This window comes from Leptonychotes weddellii, chromosome 4 (genome assembly GCF_054177405.1).
Source record: "Leptonychotes weddellii isolate Sample4059 chromosome 4, ASM5417740v2, whole genome shotgun sequence".
Classification (NCBI taxonomy): domain Eukaryota; kingdom Metazoa; phylum Chordata; class Mammalia; order Carnivora; family Phocidae; genus Leptonychotes; species Leptonychotes weddellii.
The window spans coordinates 128,395,377-128,421,033 of record NC_138372.1 but is presented as its reverse complement, the minus strand read 5'-3'; the positions used below and the strand labels follow the sequence as shown (position 1 = coordinate 128,421,033).

The following is a 25,657-nucleotide window of genomic DNA, read 5'->3' as shown; positions in this document are numbered from 1 at the left end:
GTTTTAGAATCCATTATAAACTGTTTCTTAAATATGTTCCCCTTCATTTCTATGTTTTCAGATTTTTCTTTATTTGTTAAAACTATGATGAGCTTACACAAATTTGACTGTTTTGAATATAATATAACCTAAATTTCCTCATTTATTTTCCTTTCAGTATTTAAAGTAACATCATTTCACCGTGATGTGCTATATCTGATAATTCTACAAACCCTTAATTTTTAACATACAGAGGAAAATTTGCAACTAACCCTGAGGGGCATTCTTTTTCATGCATTCAATGAGTATTTATTAAGTGCCTGGTACTCACCAGGTGTTATGCTGGCTATATAGAAGTAAGGCAGGTGTGATTCTTAGCTTACAAAAGCTCACAGTCTGGTGTGAGGAGTCAGGTGTATTAATAAGTGCAAGGGCGTTATGTCAGCAGGCTCTTTTGGGTATTTTCAGGGCACAGAGATCTCACAGTGAATGGGAGTGAGGCTTGGTTATAGGAAAGTGGTTGAAATCTGAAGTGAAAAGATTTAATTTTAAGACTTGCCCACTAACGCCTGGGTGCCTCAGCAGGTTAGGTGTCTGCCTTTGGCTCAGGTCATGATCCCAGGGTCCTGGGATCGAGTCCCGCATCAGGCTCCTTGCTCAGCAGGGAGCCTGCTTCTCACTCTGCTTGTGCTCTCTCTGTTTCCCCTGCTTGTGCTCTCTCTGTTTTCCCTGCTTGTGCTCTCTCTGTTTCTCTTTGACAAATAAATAAATAGAATCTTAGGGGAAAAAAAAATAAAAGACTTGCCCACTGCTAACAGAAGTGTCTAGGGCAAGTTACTTAACCCTTTGGACTCCACTCAGTTTTTCTGAGCTGTACAACGGCAATGGATCACCCCCAAATTTTATAAAAATCAAATGGTCATGCTTTCTAAAGTGTTTTGTGATTACATAAATTTCTAAAGGGGCACCAAGGTGGCTCAGTCGGTTAAGCATTGGACTCTTGATTTTGGCTCAGGTCCTGATCTCATGGTCATGAGATCGAGCCCCCCTTCTGGCTCTGCACTGCGTGTGGAGCTTGCTTAAGATTCTCTCTCTCCTTCTCCTTTTGCCCCTCCCCCCCCACTTGCACCCATACTCTCTCTCTCTCAAAAAAAAAAAAGAAAATTCTAAAGAAATACTAACTTTTTCTCTGTAGGTCCTCCTATGTAAAAGCAAATGAAAGTTCGTAATATTGGGGCACCTGGGTGACACAGTTGGTTAACCGTCTGCCTTTGGCTCAGGTCATGATCCCAAAGTCCTGGGGTCAAGTCCTGCATCAGGCTCCCTGCTCAGTGAGGAGTCTGCTTCTCTATCTCTCTCTACCCCTCACCCCTGCTCATGCTCTCTCTTTCTCTCTCTCTCAAAATAAATAAATTAAAATAAATAAAGTTCATAATATTTATAGGCAGGTATCAGTTAGCAAAATGTGGAATGACCAATAATGATACCTTAGTTTCCCACAAATGTCCTATAAATTAGCACTCATCACATAAGCATCTTTCTTCTATATGCATATTCATTTCCTGTGTTCTCCTGCTTTGGTGACTATTTTAGAATGGTTTTAGATTCTTAACTAATGTAACTGGTTTCTGTGAGGAAATGTATAAAGCAAAGGTTTTCTGGAGTCATGCAATAGCTATTTGAAGGTAATTGCCACTGATTCAGTGTGATTGAAATCCAAATGACCAAATTGGTTAGAAAAAAATTGCAATATGTTCCCTTTTTCATGCTCTAGGGCCTCCCATTTAAAAAAACAATGAACAGTTACTCACCTTGGGTAGGCACATTTCTTTTTATGTTTCTATAAGCTACTAAGTGGATGATCTGTCAGAGAGCATTAAGTGGACTATACCACTATGAGAAAATGTCCTCAAAGTTGTGAAATGCTCATTTTACCACAGTAGGAGGGAACTTAGGAAAAATAGGGTGTCCGATGAGTGGAAATACGATGCCATACCTGAGAGCCCTGGATGACGTGGCAGGAGACCTAGCTTTTAGGTAATGATGGGACAATTTTTCTGTTTTAAAATCATGAGAGTGGATCCTAATTCAGTATGATTGGTGTCCTTATAAAAAGGGGAGACGTGGGGGCACTTGCATGGCTCAGTCGGTTAAGCATCTGACTCTTGGTTTCCTCTCATGTCATGATCTCATGGGTCGTGAGATGGAATCCCAGGTTGGGCTCTGCGCTTAGTGGGAAGTCTGGTTGAAGATTCTCTCTCTCCCCCTCCCTCTGTCCCACTCCCCACTTGCTAGGTTTCTCTCTCTCTCTCTTTCTCCCAAATAAATAAATCATTTTAAAAATGTTTAAAAAGGGGAGATGTGGACACAGAGACATGCATAGAGGGGAAATGATATGAAGAGACATAAAGAGAAGCTGGCCATGCGCAAGCAAAGGTGAGAGGCCTGGAGCACACTCTTCCCTTAGCTCTCAGATGGAACTAGCCCTGGCAGCACCTTACTCTCGGACTTCTGGCCTCCAGAACTGGGAGAGAATAAATTTATGTTGCTTAAGCCACCCAGTTTGTGGTACTTTGTTGCTTCAAACCAAGCACACTACTGTGCAGGGTGGATGGGGTCCTTGCTCTCTGCCATAGCTGTCCTGTAATTTATGTCCTGCTTTAAGTAATTATGCCAGAACAATTTATATATGTTGTAATACATGTGAGAGGATAAATGTCGTTGGAAAATTGAAGTCAGTGTCGCTAGATGTCTAAAAAGAAAAAAGCAATTGAATTGTTTTTTGTTTTGTTTTGTTTTGTTTTTGGAAATTGCATCTTTTTTTGTGTTATATTTGCTTTTGAGCGTATTTGTTGGGAAAATGAAAAATGACTTTATTCCAATGCATGGAGCAGAGTCTTGATTGTCACAATTTATTTTCTATATTTGTCATTTATATAGAAGGGTGATAGCAAAGATAGTGGTGTCTAAGCAGTCCCCTTGAATTCAAAAACCTTAACTTGCTCCAGGATTGCCAATTACCTGAAAAGGTTTTAAAAACAAAGAGTTTAAAACGCTTGCAAAGCCCAAAGAAATTCAGAAATCTAAAAAAAAAAAAAAAAAAAAGGAAACCGCCAACAGCCTATAGAACTGCCACTGTGTTGATGGAAGCCAACAAACCTGCCCGTGTAGATTCTGCTGAGTAGTAAGCAGTTCTTCCAGCAAGGAGCCTCAAGGTGTGTACTTTCTGCCTAATGGATGCAAAAGCAGTAAAGCATAAGTGGGTGGTTTAACTTTTGTTTCTGCTGAAACCCAGAAAAATGCTTTAGGATTTTATGAAGTGTAATATTGGTAGACAGTCCAAATTACCATGCCAACCTCATGGAAATCTTTGAGAATCAAGTAAAATCCAGACACAATCTGCAAATCTGCAATGGATGTATTTCAAAAATTTTTATATTTTCTTGCTCTAATAAATGTGGACATACTTTTTGTTGCTTCAGTCAAGCCTGTTATGTGGCGCTGACCTGAAAAACACCTAGCAGTCTTCTACAGAGCCATATTCAAGTAAATTTTATTATTCATTAAGAACTTTATAGCTTTTGTGTTTTTCATGCTCACCTTTTTTCTGTTAATAATACATCTCTCTGCTATGCATAGGTCTCAGTGTTTATGTTTTACTATTTCATTTCTTTGTTTTTTTTGTCTTTGGTGAGAGTGGAGCTTTGGCTTGAATTGATCCAGAAAGTGGAGCTTTGGCTTGAATTGGGACTCTGGGTCCCAAACATTGAAATTCCCTTGTTCTGGCCCTGTGCTTAGTGCTAGAAAATGCAAATAGGGAGACATAATCCTTTGTTTTAGGGAGCTCATAGCTTTTAGAGCTTACTTACATACTACCTGAGTAATTTTGACCAGGTTACTTTTGGAAGCTTAAATTATTTATAACTTTACATGTTTGTTTTGGGAATTAAATACTATAATGTGTCTGTCCTGTTTGGTATAGTGCTCAATGCATAGGATACACTCAGTAAATATTAGTTATCTTATTCTTCTTCCATCTATGGATAGTTGTGTGTGTGTGTGTATGTGTGTGTAGTTATAGTTATGGGTATATAGATATATAGAGAAATGTTAATTCGTGATTTCCTTAGCCTGATATATCTTTTTGCCCAATGGTTTGTAGGGAGTCTGAATTAGAGAAGGAATTTTAATTGAGTACTTGGTGGAAAACCTATCCTGAGTAGTGAAGTAAAGAGAGAGAAGTATTGATTATATTATCAAGTATGGTAGTGAAAAATGACTGATAGGATAGGGATTCAGGAGATTGTAGTTTAGAGGTATAATGCTGTTACAAATTGTAAGAGGGTATTTTTTTTCTTCATGAAACTGGAGCAGTGAATACACAGTAACGTATTTTTCTGGAATGGAGAATATGAGTGTCCATGTGCAATAATATTTGACTCATAGTTGGCATATTTGTCTCCTAAATGTTTTCTAACTTTAATAAACTAAATAACCATAATCAGTACAGATCTAACCCATTGTTTGTAACTACCTAGATGGTTTGTAGTGATGCACTTGACACTGAGGGGAATGACTAAATTAGAATCAATATGTTCTGCTCAATAAAGCAGGGAAATGTGTACTATATTTGAGGCATATTTTAACAAAAAGTGTTAAATCCATTCAGCACTTCAAAATGCAGTGCATAGCCTTGCCTGTGGCAGATTGGATTGTTGAAACGGGCTGTTAGCGTGCTTGAGTACAGGGTGTTTCTGGAAATGGGTTCGTTACCTGAGATCACCAACATTAGAATTAGCCATTTAGTGCATTGGAACCTGTATATGACTGAAACCAGCAATTCTTTTCAAATGGGAATAGTTTACCCTTAGAGCACTTAGATATTGAAGGCTAATAGCCAGTTGTTAAAGTGCCTGCTAACTGAGGAACATGATGATATCCTGTTTTTATTAGTAATGTGAATGCTCATTTAGGGCTGTGCAAAATAGAAAAAAAAGAAAATCACTGTATACTTGTTTTAGCAACCTATTCAGAGGCTTTCAATAATTGACTCTAGAAAACAGAAAAAAAATATAAAACTTTTTGGTGAAAAAGTGAGATGAATTGATGATGTCTTAAGTGGCAAGAAAAATAGGTCTTTTACTTTCATTATGTTTTAATTTGTTACTTTGTTATGCAAAAGCAAACATGCACTCATTAAATATGAATGTTTTGTGAGATATATTTCATATGAATGACCATACAGATAAAAATTGTATTCTTTTTTTTTGCAAAGTAATAGAACAATATTATAGAAATGTGGAAAAGTAAAACAAAAGTGAAAAGAATGAAACAGGGGCCCCTGGGTGGCTAAGTTGTTAAGTGTCTGCCTTCAGCTCAGGTCCTGGGATCAAGTCCCACCTCGGGCTCCTTGCTCAGCGGGAGGCCTGCTTCTCCTTCTCCCACTCCCCCTGCTTGTGTTCCCTCTCTCTCTGTGTCTCTCTCTGTGAAATGGATAAATAGAATCTTTAAAAACAAAGAAAAGAATGAAACATTTTTATCACTTCAAGTATTCATTTTTCTTAAGATTTATTTATTTATTTTAGAGAGAGAGAGAGAGGTTGGGAGGGGAGGGGCAGAGGGAGAAAAAGAATCCTCAAGCAGACTCCCTGCTGAGCACAGAGCCAGACACAGGGCTTGATCCCAGGACCGTGAGATCATGACCTGAGCTGAAATCAAGAGCCTGGTGCTTAACTGACTGAGCCACCCAGGCACCTCTCAAGTATTCTTAATGTTCTGTTTCTTTTTAATGATATCATTGTGGGCCTGTTTTTTTCTACTTCCTTGAAGTGTACATTTTTTCCATAGATATCTGTTCACTTCACTTGGTCAACCCAGTTAAATTAATGTGTCTACCTTTAGTAGTAGCAATAAATAAGTGTTTTGGATGCTGAACAAGGAGCCAACAATTGAGTTACTTATTAGATGATGACTTGTTCACATCCATTTACCAGAATGACTGAAATTTAAGGAATCCAGCTTCAACTCATTGTTTCTGTTTCCACAGACAAACGTCGATGGGTAAGGTGGGATGCTTAGTAGTAGCTGGAGCTGGGAGACAGGACCTACATGTGCCGCAAACATTGGTACCTTTTCCTAAAATAATCTTCAACATAATCAGAATTTTTCGTGTCTGCATAGGTTTTGATGGAATCAATGTTCCATCATTAACATCTATAATCCTATTTATTGAAAATTTCTTTTTTTCTATTATAAATAATAAGATGGATCTCTGTACATTTCACTTTTCACTATTTTTAATTATTTGTCTAGGATTTGATGGATTCATTCTCCACAAAGTACTATTACTACTTTAGATTATGGTAAATGTGTTACTATTAGTAGGACTGTAACAATATAAAATGCCTTCCATTGTATACAAACTGCTTCCTTACCAGTATGTGAACATGATCATTTTCACTTTTGTTCTTTAAAATCAATGCACTTGTGAGCTTTTGGTCTAATCATTATTTTATATTCTCTTTGAGACATTTTTGTTGAGAAATCATCTAATTTCGTAGCTGAACCTATTTTTTTCCTAAAGCTGTCACTTTGGCTTGGTAGAAAGTATCCAGAGAGTTATATAAATACTACATGTAGATAGCATCCATCTATGGCTTCCTAAAGATCCTGACTCTGGAGCTAGGCAGACATGGGTTGAAATAACAATTCAGCTACTAGACAAGGCATTTAATCTCTTTGTGCCTCAGAGCCTTCACTTTCTTCATGTATAAGTGAAGATGATGAAAGGTGAAAGGTAGGGGGCATACTTCCTCATGTAGCTACCATGTGAAACTCTTTGGACTTCCACGATGGTTTCCACAGTTATCACATTGTTCAGATGAAATCTCTGAATCATAGCTATGTAACTTATATAAATTAGGTAGAACTAGATCAAGTATTTTGATTTTAAATGATTTCTATCAGCTAGAGGTATTTTTTTTTCCTACAGTATTCCCTCATTACATTATGCCTTCTCTCTATAAAAAGAAGTAACAGAATTTCTAAGTTGTTGAGATAAGAGAACAAAAGTAACATGATTCATTTTGTCCAGGTTAGAAATGGAAATATTTTTGGAGTTATAAGCCTTTACTCTTCCCTCTTACTGTAAACAGTTATTTAACACTTACTGTGCACCACATGTTGGGGAAATCACAGGATAAAATTTTGTTCAAAAGGTATACTTTTTGTACATAAAGTTTTGTTTAGTCTTGGTTGTTTAAGTGATTGTCTTTGTTTTAGAACAAAGGGCTACTAAGGAGGGGGAGAGTTCGGGAAGGACAGTGAGGGCCTAGGCAGAGAGTGATTTTTCAAGTCAGGGAGAGACCTGATGTGGTGTTAGACATGGGTTAGTATGCCTTACAGCCGATTCACTGGAAACTCACTCTGGTAAAGCTATTCATAGTTTTTGAAATTGAAAACCTATTTTAGCTACTGATCTTAAGTATAGGCTTCTGACTGCAGAACTAGGTGCATTTTAATCATCTTTCTTCTTGAAGGCAGGCATGAAAGGAAATTATATTAACTTAGCAGAGGTGTTAACACACACAGCCTGGACAAAGCTATGGGGAAGGAGAAGATGAGAAGCAAGTCCTGGGCAAGAGAAACATCTCGAAGTGTGACTTTCCTAGCTTCAGGCAGTGAAGTTAGGTGCCCTTCCAATGTGTTCGACTCTTCCTCCCCATCAGCCCACCCTTTTCCTCCTGGAAAATGTGTTTCTTTCAGAGAGTTGAGAAGTAACGTCCCTGACCCTCATATTTTCTTCCATTTAATTGTAAACTTTATTAAGACAAGGTTTAGGTGTGAGCCTTTTTGTATCACCTTTAATGGGAGAGTGAGACCGAGTGTATCCAATAGGCAGTACACTCTGTAAATGTTTCTAAAAATGAAATGCCAAGGTATTCATTCATTTAGTCAGTTTAACAAATATTTATTCAGTGCATAGTATGAATCAAGCATTGTTCTTAATGCTTATCATGCACTGGTGAGTAAAAGAAACAAACAACCTCTGTCCCCATGGGTCTATATTCTAGTGGAATTTATGGCAATAAATTATAAATAAAATTAGAACAAGCTTTACTGTTAGAGATATTAAGCCCCATAAATGGTAGATTCCTTAAAGGGAATTAATCTATTTAGAAAGAGTTGATGTTTACTAGATGCATGAACTATGCCAACAGTCAAAAGTAATAAAGTATATTTAACATTTTTTAAAAAACTCAGTTAATTAACATATAGTGTATTATTAGTTTCAGAGGTAGAGTTTAGTGATTCATCAGTTGCATATAACACCCAGTGCTCATTACATCACATGCCCTCCTTAATGCCCATCACCTGGTTACCCCATCCCCCCAACCCGCCTCCACACCAGCAACCCTCAGTTTGTTTCCTATAGTTAAGAGTCTCTCATCGTTCGTCTCCTTCTCTGATTTTGTTGTAGTTTATTTTTCCCTCCCCTCCCCTATGATCCTCTGTTTTGTTTCTTAAATTCCACATATGAGTGAAATCATATGATAATTGTCTTTCTCTGATTGACTTATTTTGCTTAGCATAATACTCTCTAGTTCCATCCAGGTCGTTGCAAATGGTTAGATTTCATTTTTTGATGGTTGAGTAATATTCCATCATATATGTATATAATATTCCATCATATATATATATAATATTCCATCATATATATATATATCATATCTTCTTTATCCATTCATCTATCGTTGGACATCTGGGCTCTTTCCATAGTTTGGCTATTGTGGACATTGCTGCCATAAACATCGGGGTGCAGGTGCCCCTTTGAATCACTATGTTTGTGTCCTTTGGGTAAGTACCTAGTAGTACAATTGCTGGGTCATAGGGATAAACTATATTTAACTTTCCATTTGTTTGTATTTTTGTCTCCCCATTAGCTACACTTTTTGTACATACATAATTCCGCATAGACATGACCTCTAGTAAATCTTCTTGATTTCCTGGAAGGTGACCCTTCCTTCATTCTCTTCCTTGTACAGGTCGCTAGAGTTTATTGTCCATAGGTATTTACTATTATGTATATAGGGCTGTCATCCTAGGATTCCGGGCTCTTTAAGAGCAAAGACTGTCTTGTGTGTTTGTTGAATGAATGCAGATCCTTAAGTTTAAGTGTAACCAACTTTTCTATGTGTAGATTCACTAGATCCATTGAAATAAAATAATATTCAGCCTCATTAAATGTTGTAAGAAGAGCTATTAAAAAGATGCAAAGTGACAACTAGTTATAACATTTAAGAAAATTAAATTACTGAATTTTGAAATAGAAGAAGGTGAGAAAACACATTGTACAGAAAGCAGTGGTCATCTTATTGAGGGTAGGACAAAAGAAATTCAGCAAAACTGTAATGAATCTATGGTTCTTATTTTTGAAAACTCTCATATTTTTACATTTAGAATTGCTTAAATAGGTTCTGAAAGAAAGAGAGAATAACACTGAGCTGTGGTGACCTAACAAAAGCTTCCAGCAAAAAAAAAGAGCATGGTCATAAAATGTGGACATTTATATTTCTGCTAGGGTGATTATAAGCCAGTGCCCCCCAGTTAGGAGTGTGTTGCCACTCTCCCGATGTGTGTGTGTGTGTGTGTGTGTGTGTGTCTGTGTGTTATAGGATGTTTAGGGAAGGACAGCTTGGGAAGAGAGAAGGGAGGAAAGCAAGGTGATGACAGATAAAGTGACATATATATGCTTACTTCTGTAGGTTGACTTTCTTCTTAGAACAGGCCATACGAATTGGCTATAAAGTAAACTTTGTTTCTTTTCTGAGAGTAAACTGGGGCTTAGTCCCAGGCAGGAAACCAAGAACTCCCTTATGCATGTAGGGTAGAGGAGAAGGCGGACCAAGGAAAGCAGCATGCCATTGCCTTATGCAAGCCAAAGCCTGGCCCTCGTGTTGGTAGGTGTGACTTTCCTGATGTTTTGGGAGAAGCCAAGAAAGGGTCCAAAGCCCTAGACTATTGAACATCTTTCAAGAACAAAAAAGAAGGCAGGAGCTCAGAGCAGTTTTTGATAGTAGATGTTCAAACTATTTATATTTGTCTAAATCTTATCCATCTTATAGTTTACTAAATTAAAAAGTAATGATTTTCTTTAATTGACAGTATGTAGTTATTTCCACTGATAGGCTAGAAGGTATATGTTCAGTGTGGTTGCCTCCAAAGCCTATCATGTTACGATCGGCATCTAGGATATTTTCCTGCAGGTAGAAGGTATTCATAAATGGTTGATTAAACATGTTCGCACAAAAAGGAGTTCATATGCTGGGAGGAAAATTTTCCATAGATCTATCACTTAATTTTGGGAAAGACTTGCCAAATTCTTTGGATGTATTTTAAAATCAGATTGATCCTCATTAGTTAGAGATACTTTAAGACTCCTTCATTTAGAGAGGAAAACAAATTATGTTTCAGGGCTTTACCTTCGTTTAAAAAAGTTTTTTTTATTATTCTACACAGAAATGTTTACTGGACAGAAGGAGGACATGGTGAAATAGCACTTGTCTTATAATCAGAAGACCTGGGTTGCTATCTTAGACTCCTTAGCTGTGTAACACTGGGCAAGTTGTCTGACTTCTGTGCCAGCCAGTTTCATTGTTTATGAAATGAGACATTTTGAGCTAGAATAGTTGACATCTAAAATAATTCTATTCAAGTAACCATAAGTGAGTCTTTTGAAAATATTTAATATTTGATAATATTAAATAGGCAAAAATTTTGCAAGGACTTCTCTGAAAACTAAGATTGTGGCCAAATGGAAGAAACTGATCCAATTTCTGCAACTCTGGCACTTCTCAACTAATTCAGTGCATGGACAGATTCTTCTAGGGACTTTGTGCCATTTCAGAATTACCCTAACTCACCAAATGATAGATTTGACTCCAGCACTTCCTGGCAAACATTTAAAGAAACCGCATGATTCGGTTTTACTACTCTCTAATAGTAAACCTTTGTGTTTCTGTGTAGGGACCTCAGGGGAGCAGCTGTGTGGGAGCACAGGAAAGTCTGAGAAGTCAATCAGGGAACTAGGAAGAGGCCATTTCATTTGCATTATTCCTGTCTTGCTTCTTGCCTTCATTCATGAAAACAGCATTGTTTGAAGGGAAATGTACACTAGCATCTCTGTCACTTTAGAGACAGGCTTGGTGGCAGAAAGGACACCAGTATGAGATATGTTCATATGAAAGCTCTGTTTATGTATCTGCTTTAAACAATACTCTGACAGTGGAACCAAAATAATGACAGTTAAAAATAATTGCACCCAAGGGTTATCAGCTTTATTTCAAAGGCTCTCTTTAAGGTTGAATTGAATGTTCTTTAATATTTAACTTTAGACTTAGCTATTTTCTATAATGCCAACCTTATACGGTCTTTTAACAGCATAACATTATTCAAGAAAATAAAAGCATCGTGAGAAATCTGCCAACTTCACATCATGATCTTCTCTAGGTTTTCTTGTGCTCTTGAATCCCGTAGGTCATCTTCAAGTGGTTAGCAGCAGTAAAACAAATTGAGACTAAACCAAAATGTCATTCTTTTACACACTCACTTTCTGGGATGGTCTTCACATTTCAGTTTTAGTTCCTGTACTGAAAGAGTTCAACAATTCAAGAAACACTTATGAAAGTTCTGCCTGGGGATAAAAAGGTGCTTAAGCCATGCTCCCACCCTGGGGGAATATTGAGTACCTGGGGAGTTATTCACAAAAGAGTGTGTTTCAAAATGATGGATGCTTGACCAACCTTAAGTCAGGCTCCTGAACCTTCTTCCAGGCCCATCTGTCATTTCCTTGTAGAATCTAGTTTTAGCAAGAACTCTGCTAAGTCAGTTTAACCAGAACCTTCCCTCCGCCCCCTTGATATTGGATCAGGCCCCTCATCCTTCACCATTTTTCAAGTGATGTATGATCACTCTGGCTTCATTAAGAATCCTGTCAGGTTGGTTTAGCCAAAAATCCCCTTACCCTTGATGGTTCTTCTTAGTAATTTTCCATCCACTGACCCCCACCCTGTTCCTTAGCCCTTGTCCTTCACTGTGTATTTGGAATTAAGCCCAGTTCTGTACTAAGGTCTCTTATTCCCTATTGCAATAGTTCTGAATGAAATCTGGTTTTACTGCATTCACTACTGTCCAGCGCTTTTTTCTTCGACAGTTCTGGTGCCCTGACTTAGATGGGACCAGCTCATCATTGGACCCCCTCACCACTCACCTAGGCCCCTGAGTACATATCTTTGAACATTCTTCACTGCTGATTGACTGATTGGGGGTCTGTTGGTGAATCCAGCTCCTAAGCCCTTGCTCTGTTCAAACATCCAAAGAAGCTGGTAGGGACGGATTTTGATTCTTTAGACTCTGAGTATACTCTAGAAGCTGGGTTAGAGTCCTAGACAGAGGCTGGGTTAGAGTCCTAGGCTTCTCAGTTTGTGAGAGGCTTGTCTCCATAAGGAAGGGAAGTTGTGTTAGTATCAGTTTTACTCTGATGCTTTTGCAAAAGTGCTTCATCTAAGAAGAAATTCATACAAATGACTCTGATAAGTACAGGTTTCTGATAACTTTAAAATCATACCACTGAATTGATGGGGCATCTGGCTGGCTCAGTCAGTACAGCATGCAACTCTTGATCTTGGGGTTGTAAGTTCAAGCTCCATGTTTTTTATGAGTTCTTGTTTGAAATATTGCTGGTTCTTTAATCTTTTGTTTTTCAGATTTAAGGAAACCTTTTCCCTCTTCTCTTCAGCTGTGTGTAACTTACAACAAATTTGGTACATTATGCCTTTGTGGACAGGATTGAAACATCTCTCTTTTACTCCTTATCTGATCCCTCTAGAATTTAGAAACTTTTATTGGATATTCTTATTTTCATGGTAATATCATTCTTTGCATAAGTTCAGTAAGAATCTGTTCTTCTTATAACAGGTCACAATTGGAAATGTTAGTTATAATACCAAGACTTTGACTGAAATAAAGCCCCCCTTTGAAAAATTGCCTGGTATCTTGCTTATAGAGTTTCTAGCTTTATAGATTAGTAAGGAAGGTCACTTCCTGGCAGGCCCAGGAACCTCAGGATATTTTGAGGACCTCAAGAAGAAAGGAATTCACTCAAATTTATAGGTATTTCAGGCAAGATCTGATGGCGACTCCTTTCCTTGGATTCCTAGCCTTGAGAGGCTTTTAAAAGTCCAACCTGAGATTGATTATGAAGAGTTCCAGCAGAGCAAACTCAGAAGACCTATGTGGTCAATCACTATTCTTGCTGCATTTATGTAAATAATCAGGCCACGTTTAAAGAGAAGAGACTTATTTTGCAAACAAATTAATTTTACTTTGATAGAAATGGGAGTGACTGCAGAGAGAAAAATTATGTTTCAATGGAAAATTATAGCATGCCTTTATGAGTATTAAATTCTAGTCCTGTTCATTGTCTGAAGGTTTTGTTATCTCCCTGTAAACTAGACTGGGTTCTGAATTCTAGTTTCCTCCCATATCAGCTTGCATCTCTCCAAATTAATGCCATCTTTTTCTCCCTTCTGACTTGGAATCATTGAGAACTAAAACTGTCTCTTCCCAAAGCCCTGCAAGCTGAAGTTGGATGACTTGGTAGAGACTTTCAAGGAAGTCCCCATAACAGATCATGTATGGGCAGCCTCTGTGCCCTTTGCTGTATGGGGTACTCAGAAAGTTCCCCAGTACACCCCATGCCATCACAAGAGACATTCAGACTGTAAACCAGGTTATCTCTTAGGTTGTCAGTACTGTCCTCACTCTACCATCTAATGTTACTTCGAGTCCAGCATCTAGAAATCTTCTTGACTGGTTTACCTCTGGACTTAGAAAGTGGATTTTTAACTGTTAATCTTTGTTTTTCTTTTACTCTCATATAAACTCCCTTCATTAAATGCCTGGCTTCTAATACCATCCAACAGATACCCTTTACTACCAGGTCCCAACAGATGATTCAATTGGTCCTTAATGAACAGAAGGCAACCAATGAGAAACAAACTTATATTCTTCTCTTCTTCAAAGAAAAGAATGTCTCTTCTTTCCTTTGAACAAGAATGAGGACTGACAAACATTCTTTGTTTGACCAAACTTTAGCCAGGATCTTGAATCTTGTGTTAGGCCCATCTGTGTATTTCCTTGACTACTAGGCCAATTTAACCAGTATCTCCCCATCCTTGATGTGATCACCCTCAATATCTGGTGATCAGGTTGCTTATCCTCCACCATCCCTCAGATGTTATCTGATCACACTGGCCTGTCTTTGGCAAGAACCCTTTTCATCTAGAACTCCCCTTACCCCCCATGGTTCCTCTTAGTAATTTTTCATCTGATCCCCCCCCCCCGCCATGGCTCTCAATTCCCATTTGCATGCAGTATTTGGAATTGAGCTCAGTTGCATGTTGAGGACTCTTTTCCCCTATTGCAATAGTCCTGAATAAAATCAGTCTTTACTGCTTTAACTACTGTCCAGCTCTGGTTTTTATCTTGACAGAAGTGAAGAGATAAAAGGTAGGGTTGGGAATGCAAAACTCAGAAATCAAAGAAACCAGTCCCACTGGGTCACTGCCTGGCTTGATATGTCTAGAAGTGTCCCTCTGCATCCCACCTTCCCAATCTCTAGCAGTGTCCAGAACTCTCCCTTTTCCATCAAGACCTTTGTACACTGGTGCTTAGGACTCTGCCCCTGTGCTCTGCTTCCAAATCTCTCCCCCAAAGGCTCCTGAAACTGTTTCTCCAGATGTTGAGCTCTTGTCCATGACGCAGTTGCTATACTGGGTAGACATGGGCAGTAGGGGCAGTGACTAATGTTGGCCACTGAGTTGTCAGAGAGGACTCATGAAGGTACAGATTGCTGCTGGGCACCGAGGGTCTTCAGGAGTATTAACAACAGTATCTTTTGACTGGTCTTATTGCTGTGTGGCTATGCTGGTTTAGTGGCCAATATTTAGAATTTTGAGTGTGGGTATATAAAAGTTGGGGTTAGATTCAGGAACAAGTTTCCTGTATTCTGAGTGTCTTTGGACTCCCCTTCCTAGGGTGGGAAAGAGGTCAAAATCCTACCTCAGAGGAGGCTTAAAGAGAAAACAAAGCATTAGGTTACATGCTCACATATTTAGGGCATTCAACATCAGAGGTTGTTATGAAAAATCTTTTTGACCATTCAGTTTTTCATTTTGGAAAGAAAAAACAGCTTTGTGCAGTGGCAGTATCGTAGCCAATGAGGTTTATCCGAGGCGCGATTATTGCTAATTGGAAAGAAAGAACATTAGCCCATTCATCTAGCTGGAAAGATTGATTCTCGTTAGATACAGGCTAATTGTAAATTAATAAAATTGTTTTTTACAAATAAAACAGTAATTTTGTTAGGTCCTTTCTTTTTTTTTTTTAAAGATTTATTTATTTTAGAGAGAGAGAGAGGTCCTGTCTTTGATGAATAATATGGTAGAAGCATTTTTCCCTTATTTTTAAGCATTTAGAACATTACTGATTATAACATGGCTTGGCTTAAAAAATATTCAACTATACAACAAAGAATTGGTGAAGAAAGAATAAATGGGTTAAAAATAGTGCTAGAAAAATCACAAGCTGAAAACAGGAGATGAGCTGTTTTAATAAGATCAGGGACACCAGGTGCAGAGACATTACAAAGATAAGCTGGGACAACCTTGAGGTTCAACCAAGAGGAGAGATAAGCATGACCTCTGGATAAATGAAAAGATAGAGTAGGAGAAAATGAAACTTAGTATCTGCAGAAAAGTTCCCTAAAGCCATCACTGCAGAAATTGGGATCTAAATGATTGGATTCCACCATTAAAACAAAACAAAACTGCCCAAGCTGTATGCTTTACTGTGGCAAAATTAGACTGTTGCTCAGCTGTCCATCCTTGGTGTGTATGAGTATAGGAGTATTCTGTGTTCGATGCACATATATTAAAAATTACAGTTAACCCTTCTCTTCCTGCTTATCTATCGGCAAGTAAGGATCTATTATTTTTAACTCAAATGGATGTATCAAACCTTTATTTACAATGAATGTGTTCAAGGAGAAGTGCAGTTATAGTAGAGGAAAGCTTTACTTTTAGGTTTGAAAATCTGCTCTTGGTTTAAATTCAGCTTCTATTAATGATCTAGATGGATAACCTGATCTCAGAAAAGCTCTTTTTTCTAACTATAACTTAGGACGTGTGTGTGTGTGTGTGTGCGCATGTTGTGTGTGTGTGTGTGTGTGTGTGTTTGAATTCTTCCCTCTTTTTTTTCAAATAAAATTTTTATTTTATTTTATTTAGTATTTATTTTTTTTAAGATTTTATTTATTCATCTGAGAGAGAGAGAGACAGAGGGAGCACAAGCAGAGGGAGAGGCAGAGGGAGAGGGAGAAGCAGACTCCCCGCTGATCTGGGAGCCCGGATGTGGGGCTCGATCCCAGGACCTGGAGATCATGACCTGAGCTGAAGGCAGACGCTTAACGGCCTGAGCCACCCAGGTGCCCCCAAAATTTTTATTTTAAAATAGATTTAGTTTTTTAGAAAGGTTGTGATGATAATACAGATAAATCCCATAGTCTCCAGAATAAGTGTCCCCTATTGTTAACATCTTACACAAGTATGGTACATTTGCGATTCACAATTAATGGTCCAAGATTGATATACTGTTATTAACTAAAGTCCACATATTATTCAGATTTACTTAGTTTATATGTCATCCAGTTTTTGTTCCAAGTTCTCATCCACAATACCACATTACATTTAGTTGCCATATCTCCTTAGCACCTCTCTGCTACAATGACAGTTTCTCAGATTTTCCTTGTTTTTGATGACCTTGACACTTTTGAGGAGTAGCAGATGTTTTTGTGGAATGCCCCTTAACTGGTATTTGTTTAATGTTTTTCTCACAATTAGACTGAGGTTACCAGTGTTAAGAGGAAGACCACAATGGAAAAGTACCATGTTCATTACATTGTATTAAGAGTACATCCTGTCAACATGACTTATCACTGTGTTGATGTCAATCTTGATCATTTGGCTGAGGTAGTGTTTTTCAGGGTTCTGTACTGTAAAATTGCTCTTTTCCCCCTTCTGTATTATACTCTTTGGGAAGAAGTTACTGCATATAGCCCACACTTAAAAAGTGGGGGATTATGTTCTACCTCCAGGAAAATCCTATTTTATGAAGGATATTGTGACAACTAAATGTATATAAATGTATATAAAACTAAATGTATATAAAAGGCCTGGAAAAATATACGGTATCATTTAAATGAATATTATTAATGGCAATAATAGTACTAAGAGTGTCAAATGGCTGCTGGGTGTGCTGTTTAACCAAGATTTCTACAAATAACTGATAAATATATTATAAAGCTGAAGGAGTAGATGGAAAGAAAGAAAATTGAATTTTAATTAAGGAAGCAACTGTCTTCCTAAGGAATTGCCTTATCAGAATTTCATTTCTACTCTTCACAGTTCTCAGACATGTGCTCATTTATTTTTCAAATCTACTACTTGGTTAGCGACTGTTTTTTTTTTTTTTTTTTTTTTTCAAATCTGTTTGGCTTGAACCAGGTGTCAGGATACCTAATTTGCATTATCATTTTATGTACCAAATTTTTACAGACTCTCCCTTTACACTCAATTTATAAACAGTCAACTTTTTAGAGTGGATACAAATATATGGAGAGAATGCAACCCAATTATGATTTTTTTAGATGTGCCCATTGGATATAAAAAAAAAGAACAAGAATTAAAAGCTATTCTTATACAGCAAGAATGAGTGACTGCAGCCATCTAGATTATATATATCCTGAAATTTCATTCCTGAGTAAATATCCATACAAAATTGTTTTTGGTGCACAAGTGTACTCAATGTTCATTTGACAGAAACCATAAAAAATATCATAAGAGGGGGCGCCTGGGTGGCTCGGTTGGTTAAGCGTCTGCCTTCAGCTCAGGTCATGATCCCAGAGTCCTGGGATCGAGCCCCATGTCCGGCTCCCTGCTCAGTTGGGGAGCCTGCTTCTCCCTCTCTCTCTCCCTCCTGCTCATGCTCTTTCTCTCTCTCAAGTAAATAAATCTTTTAAAAAAATGTTATAACTCAAAACAGTGACATTGGTAATTCATTATTTATTTAAGGTAATAGGGAAAATTGTCAGAAAAGAACTGATCATATACTTTGGGGAAAATACGATGAGTGGAAAACAATGATAAAAGTTAAAATTGTAAGCTGTGAATACCTAGAACTGGAAATGTGGCTACTAAGTAGATTTACAGGTATTTACATGAAATGTAGAAAAGAAGGGCTGTATTTTTATTCATTTATTATTTTACATAGAAATGTATGCATTAAACCACCAACAAAAATCAGTGGTCCATTGGGCACCTGGGTGGCTCAGTTGGTTAAGCCTCCAACTCTTGGTTTTGGCTTGGGTCATGATCTTGGGGTCATGGGTTGGAGCCCCGCATTGGCTCCACACTCAGCACAGAGTCTGCTTGGGATTCTCTCTCTCTCTCTCCCTTTGCCCCTACCCCTCTTACATGCACATGCTCTCTCTCACTCTCTCTCTCAATAAATAAAGAAATAAAATCTTAAAAAAATCAGTGGTGCATACCATTTTCAAATGTTTTTATTCAGCATCTTCCAACATCTAAATTAGAGCCCAGGAATTACAAATTTGCCGAAGGGCCATGATTGGTTTGGAAATTCAAGGTCAGTTTTAAGAAGGATTCCTTAAAAGCCAAAAAAAGGATCCTATGTAATCCCTTTGCAGTCCTTGCTGTTGAAAGGAAGCAAGAGCACATGTAGGCAAGAGGTAGTGTGAAGACAGATTTGGTTTTGAATCCCAGATCATTCATTTATTAGCTGTGTGATTTTCAAAAAGCCACTTAACCATTCTGTGCCTATTTTATATGTGTAGCAGCCTAAAGATGATGTTTGTGAAGTGACCAGTACATGGTAGGTGCTCACTGAAGAGAATCTGTCATTGGAATTTATGTTTGACACTGACCTCTGGTTTACATGACTGTTACTTCACATTGGCTTCTTTCGAAAAAGAAATTTTAAAATGCTTTGCTCTTATTTTGAGAAAATAAGTATTAAAAATTGCTAGATTCCTCAAGCTAGAAGTACATACACCACTCAGGGAAATTAATGTTACAGTTGTGTAATCAGTTATGTTGCTTTGACTGGACCAAAGTGTTAAGGCTGAATATCCTGAGGAGAGTTTTAAGTTAATTTAATTTTTATTATGCATTTTAAAATGTTTGGGGGGTATAATTAAAAATTCTGGAAGATGATGTGAAATGTGACTTAAATTCCTGCAACTCTGTTAAATTCTGTCACATTTTATTCTTTTCTCTTGTTAAGAAGCAGAAAACCACTTTTTTTCTGAAATTTTCTTATTAAAAATGCTATTCAACTTTATTTTTATCTAGATCTTGATATTAGGTTTTGGAACTTTATTTCTTCATTCTTTATGTTTGACAGATAGAGTATTGTTTTGTTTTTAATGAAGCTGGGAAAATAGTTCAAAGGGGAAATAAGTAGAATACTTGCTATTCAAGAGCTGAAAGTGTAGGCAATAATGAAAATCTTCCTATTAACTGTGGTGATTGAGAAATCAGTTGGAGAGCTGTAATTGTCCATTAAGATAATGAGCACCATGAGCTAGAAACAGCATGTGTAGAAAAAGGGCTACTACAATGCACCATAGGAAAACCAACTATCAGAGTATCATAAACACTAGAGGAGTATAAAACTACATCAAAGAATTACAGACACTGGGGCTGCTTTGATAAACTTCAGAGACCTCTTAATGGCACTCTTAAACATGTTAATATGAATTTTAGGAGGTAAAATATATTCATCATTTACCAATTATCTTTTTGCATATTTTATATTAAGTTGGTTATTGTTGATGATTACTTACAAAACAATCTGATTTAATAGTTGAGCTCCCTTGGGCTTTCCCAAGGAAAAATAAAATTGCTCACATTTGATTAAGTGGTTGTAAAATGAAATTAATAGTAGTAGTGTCACATTTAAACTCTTATGGCTTTTTATTTAAGGAAATGAAAAGTTTGGAACTTTTTAATCTTTTTTTTTCTTAATATTAGTGCTCAATAGTAGAATTATTCAGAGTGTCTTCCATATGCTGGCATGGTATCAGGTGCTTGGAATTGAAAACTAAGAAATACATGATACCTATGCCCAGTCTATTTAAAGAAAAAAATATACTCTTGTGCAAAATGTTCCATACAGTCAAGTTTATATAGAGCTTTGCAGAGTTTCTGGTTAGGGAGCCATTAAGCATTGATGATTTCTGAAGTTGGATCATGAAAATGCAATAGAAATTTGCAAGGCAGCAGTGGAGCCTTTTGGGCACTGAAAATATATGTTTAACCAAAATATTAAGAAATGAAATAATTTGGGAATGGGATTGTTGTTCTCTATGATGAGAGCCTATTTTGAATGATGGGGAAATAGAAGCAGCTGATATAAAAGTAAGTAAGATGGTTACAAAGATGAATGTTCGCCTGTGTAACTAGACTATTAATGTGTGCAAATAGTGTCAAAACCAGAGAAGTAAAATATTTTAGGAACATTATATTTAATTTAGTTAAGCACTTTAGTGCTTGTTGAAAAACAGAATCTTAAAATATGCTTCCTAGCTGAGCTGTCTTGCTTTGGAATATTAGAAATATACTTTGTTGGACAGAGACACAATTCCATCTTTATGCCAACCTCTCTATCCTTGCAGCCTGACTCTGTGGTGTAGGATTCTGCAACAACTAGGGTTCTTGCTTCCCTTCGTAAAGTCACTGCCTGGAGGAGGTGTTGGCCAAGGAAAAGGGAATGATACTCCAGAGAAATATTTGTCTGGCTAGGGGGAAGGACGTTCTTAGGTGTCAGTCAGTAGAATATAGCTTCTATTCCTGAATCAGTCCGAGTTAAAGGTCCCTTTTGACATATGGATGTTAAAGTGGGGAGAATACCCTGCAGTCAGAAAGGGTTGGTGTTCTCTTAAAGATTAGGAGATGGATCTCTTCTCTAGGCTGAGAATGTGATGTGAGTGTAATTGTAATATCTGACAGGTCTTCATTACTTTTTTTTTCATCTTTACTCTGCTTCACTTCAGCCATTCATCAGACCTCTGCGGGCCCTAAAGGCAAATGACAAAGAACTGTTTAGGTCCTAGGCAGTTGCTGAGCACTCCACATAAATTCCCCTTTCTGATCAGGGCCTATTTATGTTCATTCTTGCCTCTCTGACTTCCAAATTTGGCTTTTTACTTAAGTCGGCCTCAGTCCCCATCAGGTTGACCCTCTATGTTGATCCTCCTCGATCCCAGGCATATCAAATGACACTGTGAACTTTGGACTCTTCTCTATCTTGCAGGTTTTATCTGTTTTTGCCCTGGTGTCCCCTATTGTCTCTAGGATGGCTGGGTTGCTGGTTCTGTGCTTTGCCAAAGATCTCTAAACTTTGATCCATCCCAGCCAGCTTATTTAAAGAATTGTGTTGCTGATAGGCTTTTTTTCTTTTTTAACAGATCAAATATGAGATTTCCCCCAAAATCATAACAAGTGGGATTTCAAATTTAATTTGATGAAAATACTCTTTTAAGTCCTGGAAATTAGCCATAGTAATATTCACGGTATTGTGGTAGGGAAGCACACTAAAAGTTTATTTTTAACTATGTCCAAGATGACTCCAGGAACAAAATTATTTTCATCAACTTCTGCCTGGGGGACAGTTCCTTTTTCCTGTTCTCAATTCAGAAATCTTCGTGCTACCATTACACTAGGCAAGTCCTTCTGGTGTACTGTGATGAGCAGGTATGTGAGAAATTACTGTCCTTGGAAATCCCGAGTGGAAATACTGGAAGCCTCAGAAGCTCTGGGGCTTAATTCAGGAGGATTAAGGGAATAGAGTTCTCCAGTAAAGAGGCAGAGGGGCATCTGTGGGAACCTATGCCTTTGACTGAGACCTTACGTTTTTTTCACCCTGCCTCTGTCTTCTGTATTTCTGAAATTTTTCTTTACGTTTTCCATTTATTTCTCCCTGATGCTTTGTGGAAACACTCCTTAATCTATATTGTCAGGTCCCTAATTCATTCTTCACCCCGAACCCCTCTACTCTTCAATCAATATGTTGAGTTTATTATTTCTACAATTATATTTTGTGCACTTGATATCTCCAGCTGTGTTTTTTTGTTGTTGTTGTTCTTTCTTCTTAGGCCTGCTCAAATATTCAAATTTTTCTCTTATCTTTTGATGATATTCTTTATACTTATTTTAAATGTTTGTCCTGCCTGAATTCATTAATTCTGCATCGTATGGTATAGATGGTTTTGTACATGGTCTGTCTTTTACAAAGGTTGCACTATAGGTGGGTAGAATCTCCAGAGATTATCAGCTAGTGAAGCCCCAGCCTCAGTTTATGTCTCCCAGTCTTTGGGAGTTGTGTGTGTGTGGATGGGTGAGGGTGACACCTCAGGGTAGTGAGTATTATAATCTGGAGAGATTTTTTAAATATCCATGCCTTGCTGAGTCTTTCCCTCTCCCCTTCTGATTCACTTGGTCTGGTGTGGGGCCCAAGGCTCAGTGTTTTTCAAAGCTGCCTTGGTAAAGTCAACGTGTAGCCACATTTGAGAACCTCAGACTCCTAAGCATCGTGGCAAGAAATGGTAGTAGGAGGAAATGCTTGCGGACAGCCGGGCACACATACTCTGTCGTGTGTCCCGTGACTTTATTCCTGCAACTGGGAATGGTAATGAGGTGATTAATGATCCGTCCAGGGCAAGGGCCAACAATATACCCAGAGTCTGTCCTCCATCCACGACCCAGGACTTGCCTCTTCTCTGGCCTGCTGCATCTGGAGTTGCCCTAGGGTTTTCCCACATTTTCTTGTCAATCTCCCTCTCCTTTTATGCACCCTCTCCTGGACTGGAGGGAAGATGTTCTTGTTGGGAAGCACGATGTGGAGTTCTCTCGTCTCTTCGCCTTGCCCTATGTCCAGTGGCAGAGAATGCCCAGGAGCAGCCAGTGCTACACCAGGTTCACCAGCCGGACTCATGCATCATGTGTTTCCCCGATGGCTGGCACTTCTTCATACCCCCGGGGTACTCAGTCATCTGCTTCTGAAAACTAATATAATGATAACAGTTTACATGATTAAAGTGTTACAAAAGCCTAAAAATGACAAGATTAAAAGTGCTTTATAGTAGGAAATATTCCTGTGTAATAGGTGTTATATGCATCTAATGAATCGTTGAACACTACAACAAAAACTTATGATGTGCTGCACGCTGGCTGACTGAACATAATAAAAAAATATTCCAATATAATTTTTTAAAGATTTATTTAATTTTAAAGAGGGGGGAGGGGCAGAGGGAGAGAGGGATGGAGAGAGAGAGAGAGAAGCAGACTGCCGGCTGAGCATGGAGCCTGACAATGGGGCTGTATCTCAGGACCCTGAGATCATGACCTGAGCTGAAATCGAGTCCAACGCTTAACCGGCTGAACCATCCGGGTGTCCCTCCAATATAATTTTGTTGAGACTCTTTTTAAAAATTATTTAAAATTTTCCTATTGTATTAAATACTGCCTTCTGAGTATATTTTAAACACTCAGTGAAGACTTAAGATAATCATAGTGAGTATTTCTGACTTTGCTCCGTTATGCCTTTGTAGTTCTTGGAACTGTTTAATAGTTTTATTCTTTATTAATTGGATATTATTATTTCCTATGTCCTTCAGAAGAACTGCTCTCCTGGGGTGCCTGGGTGGCACAGTGGTTTGAGAGTTCAACTCTTGGTTTCTGCTCAGATCATGATCTCAGGGGTGTGAAATTGAGCCCCACATGGGGCTCTGCGTTCAGCTCAGAGTCGCTTAGGACTTTTTCTCCCTTTCCCTCTGCTCCTCCCCTCCCTCCCCCCCTTCACTCTCTCTCTCTTTTAGATAGATAGATAGATAATAGATAAATCTTAAAAAAGAACTGCTCTCCCCGATTTTCTGTTTTATTCTGTAATAGTTTAAATAAAAGGATACTCATTTTATTTAGAGTTATATAAAAAACAGTAAATACAGACTGAGGCTTAATTTGAGGAATGAAACTCATTTTGTGCCCAATTTTGTGAAATTTATTTTTGTACTTTTGGGAAACAATGTTTGGCATATTTCTTATTTTAGAACTATGTTAAGATAGTTGAATTTGCTGGATTGAAATAACCACTGGCAGAGCTAGATGGTTACTCTAATTAAGTGGTATCACATGTGTCCTGATATATTATTTTCCTTAAACAACAGTAGAATTAAATCCCCCCACCCCCACGGCATTGCATACTCTTTTTTTCCCCCTTTAATTCTGGAGCACATTCCAAGCTCTTGAGCAGATACTATTCTGGTTCCATCAAACATTTCCATAAGCATTCTACTATAAATTGAGGTGAAAACAGAACTGTCTTTATGTACAGATAATATGCCACCAAACTGAAATTTTCTTTTCAACCTTCTTAATAGTTGATGTGAGATAGCTACACAGTCTTTAAGGTGACCAGATCGGCCACTCTGCTCATCATTCTACCTGTCACACAGAGGCATTCATACACTCTAGTCCTCAGGTGTGCTGTACAAGATGTAGATAGGTGCATGTTACTGAATTGGATATAACCAAATTATTTGATGGATTCCATTTTCTAGGTATAACAAGTAGTTTATAAAAATATTTGCTCTGCAACTCAACAAGACACCTGAATGATAAATGTTAAATTAGAATATAAAATAATTACTATAAATAGGACATTGAAATCAAAATCTAGGTATCTTTATAATTTCCTCACTTTTCTATTTTTAACCAATATTGCCATCACACTGAAATAAAGAAGGAACACTTTACATAGGTACTTGATTAAATAGGTCATTGGAACACTCTAATGTTTTTTTGTAATGCATGGTTTGCACAGAAAAACTTATTTGTGTTATGGAATGTGATGTTTTGCAGTCATACCTTCCAATAGGATAATTTAATGCCCATGAGGCAAATGAAATGTACCATTAAATATAAATATATTCTTACTGAAAATGGCCAGCTTACCCTCTATTACTCAAAATTTTGGCAAAGCAAAGATAACACTATTTTAGTCAGAATGGGAATAGTTTGCTTTATATACAGTGCTTATCAAAAGATCTTTTATCTCACTTTGAAATCCTTTGCACTGTATGTACTGTTAGAGGAAGAGAACTTGTAGAACAGAGAAAATAGAGAGTAGAAGCATAAAGTAATTGATGCCATGAAATCTGTACATTTTTTTTTCCTGATCTAGGCAGACATTGATTATCACACTGACTTGAAAATATCGGATTAATGTTGTCAAGGAGGTTTCAATTCCCAAGATAGGCCATCTTTTTAAATAAGATTTAACCAATATTACTTTCAACATTACTCAAAATATATTATCAAATCACCGATTTATTCTTATGCTTGATAATTAACACACTATAAAATATGTAATTTTACATAACTATGGAGCCACTGTGGACTTTTTCTACTTAGAAAAAGTGGATTGACAGAGAAAACAAGTATCATATGATCTCACTGATATGAGGAATTCTTAATCTCAGGAA

The 25,657-nt window shown here is 37.6% G+C and overlaps 1 protein-coding gene and 1 pseudogene across 2 annotated transcripts in view; both read left to right on the top strand.

Moving 5' to 3' along the window:
- MMP16 (matrix metallopeptidase 16) overlaps positions 1 to 25,657 on the top strand; it is a 277,042-nt gene that overhangs the window by 48,216 nt on the left and 203,169 nt on the right. The window lies entirely within an intron of this gene.
- Positions 15,228 to 15,392, top strand: LOC115941115 (U4 spliceosomal RNA; annotated as a pseudogene).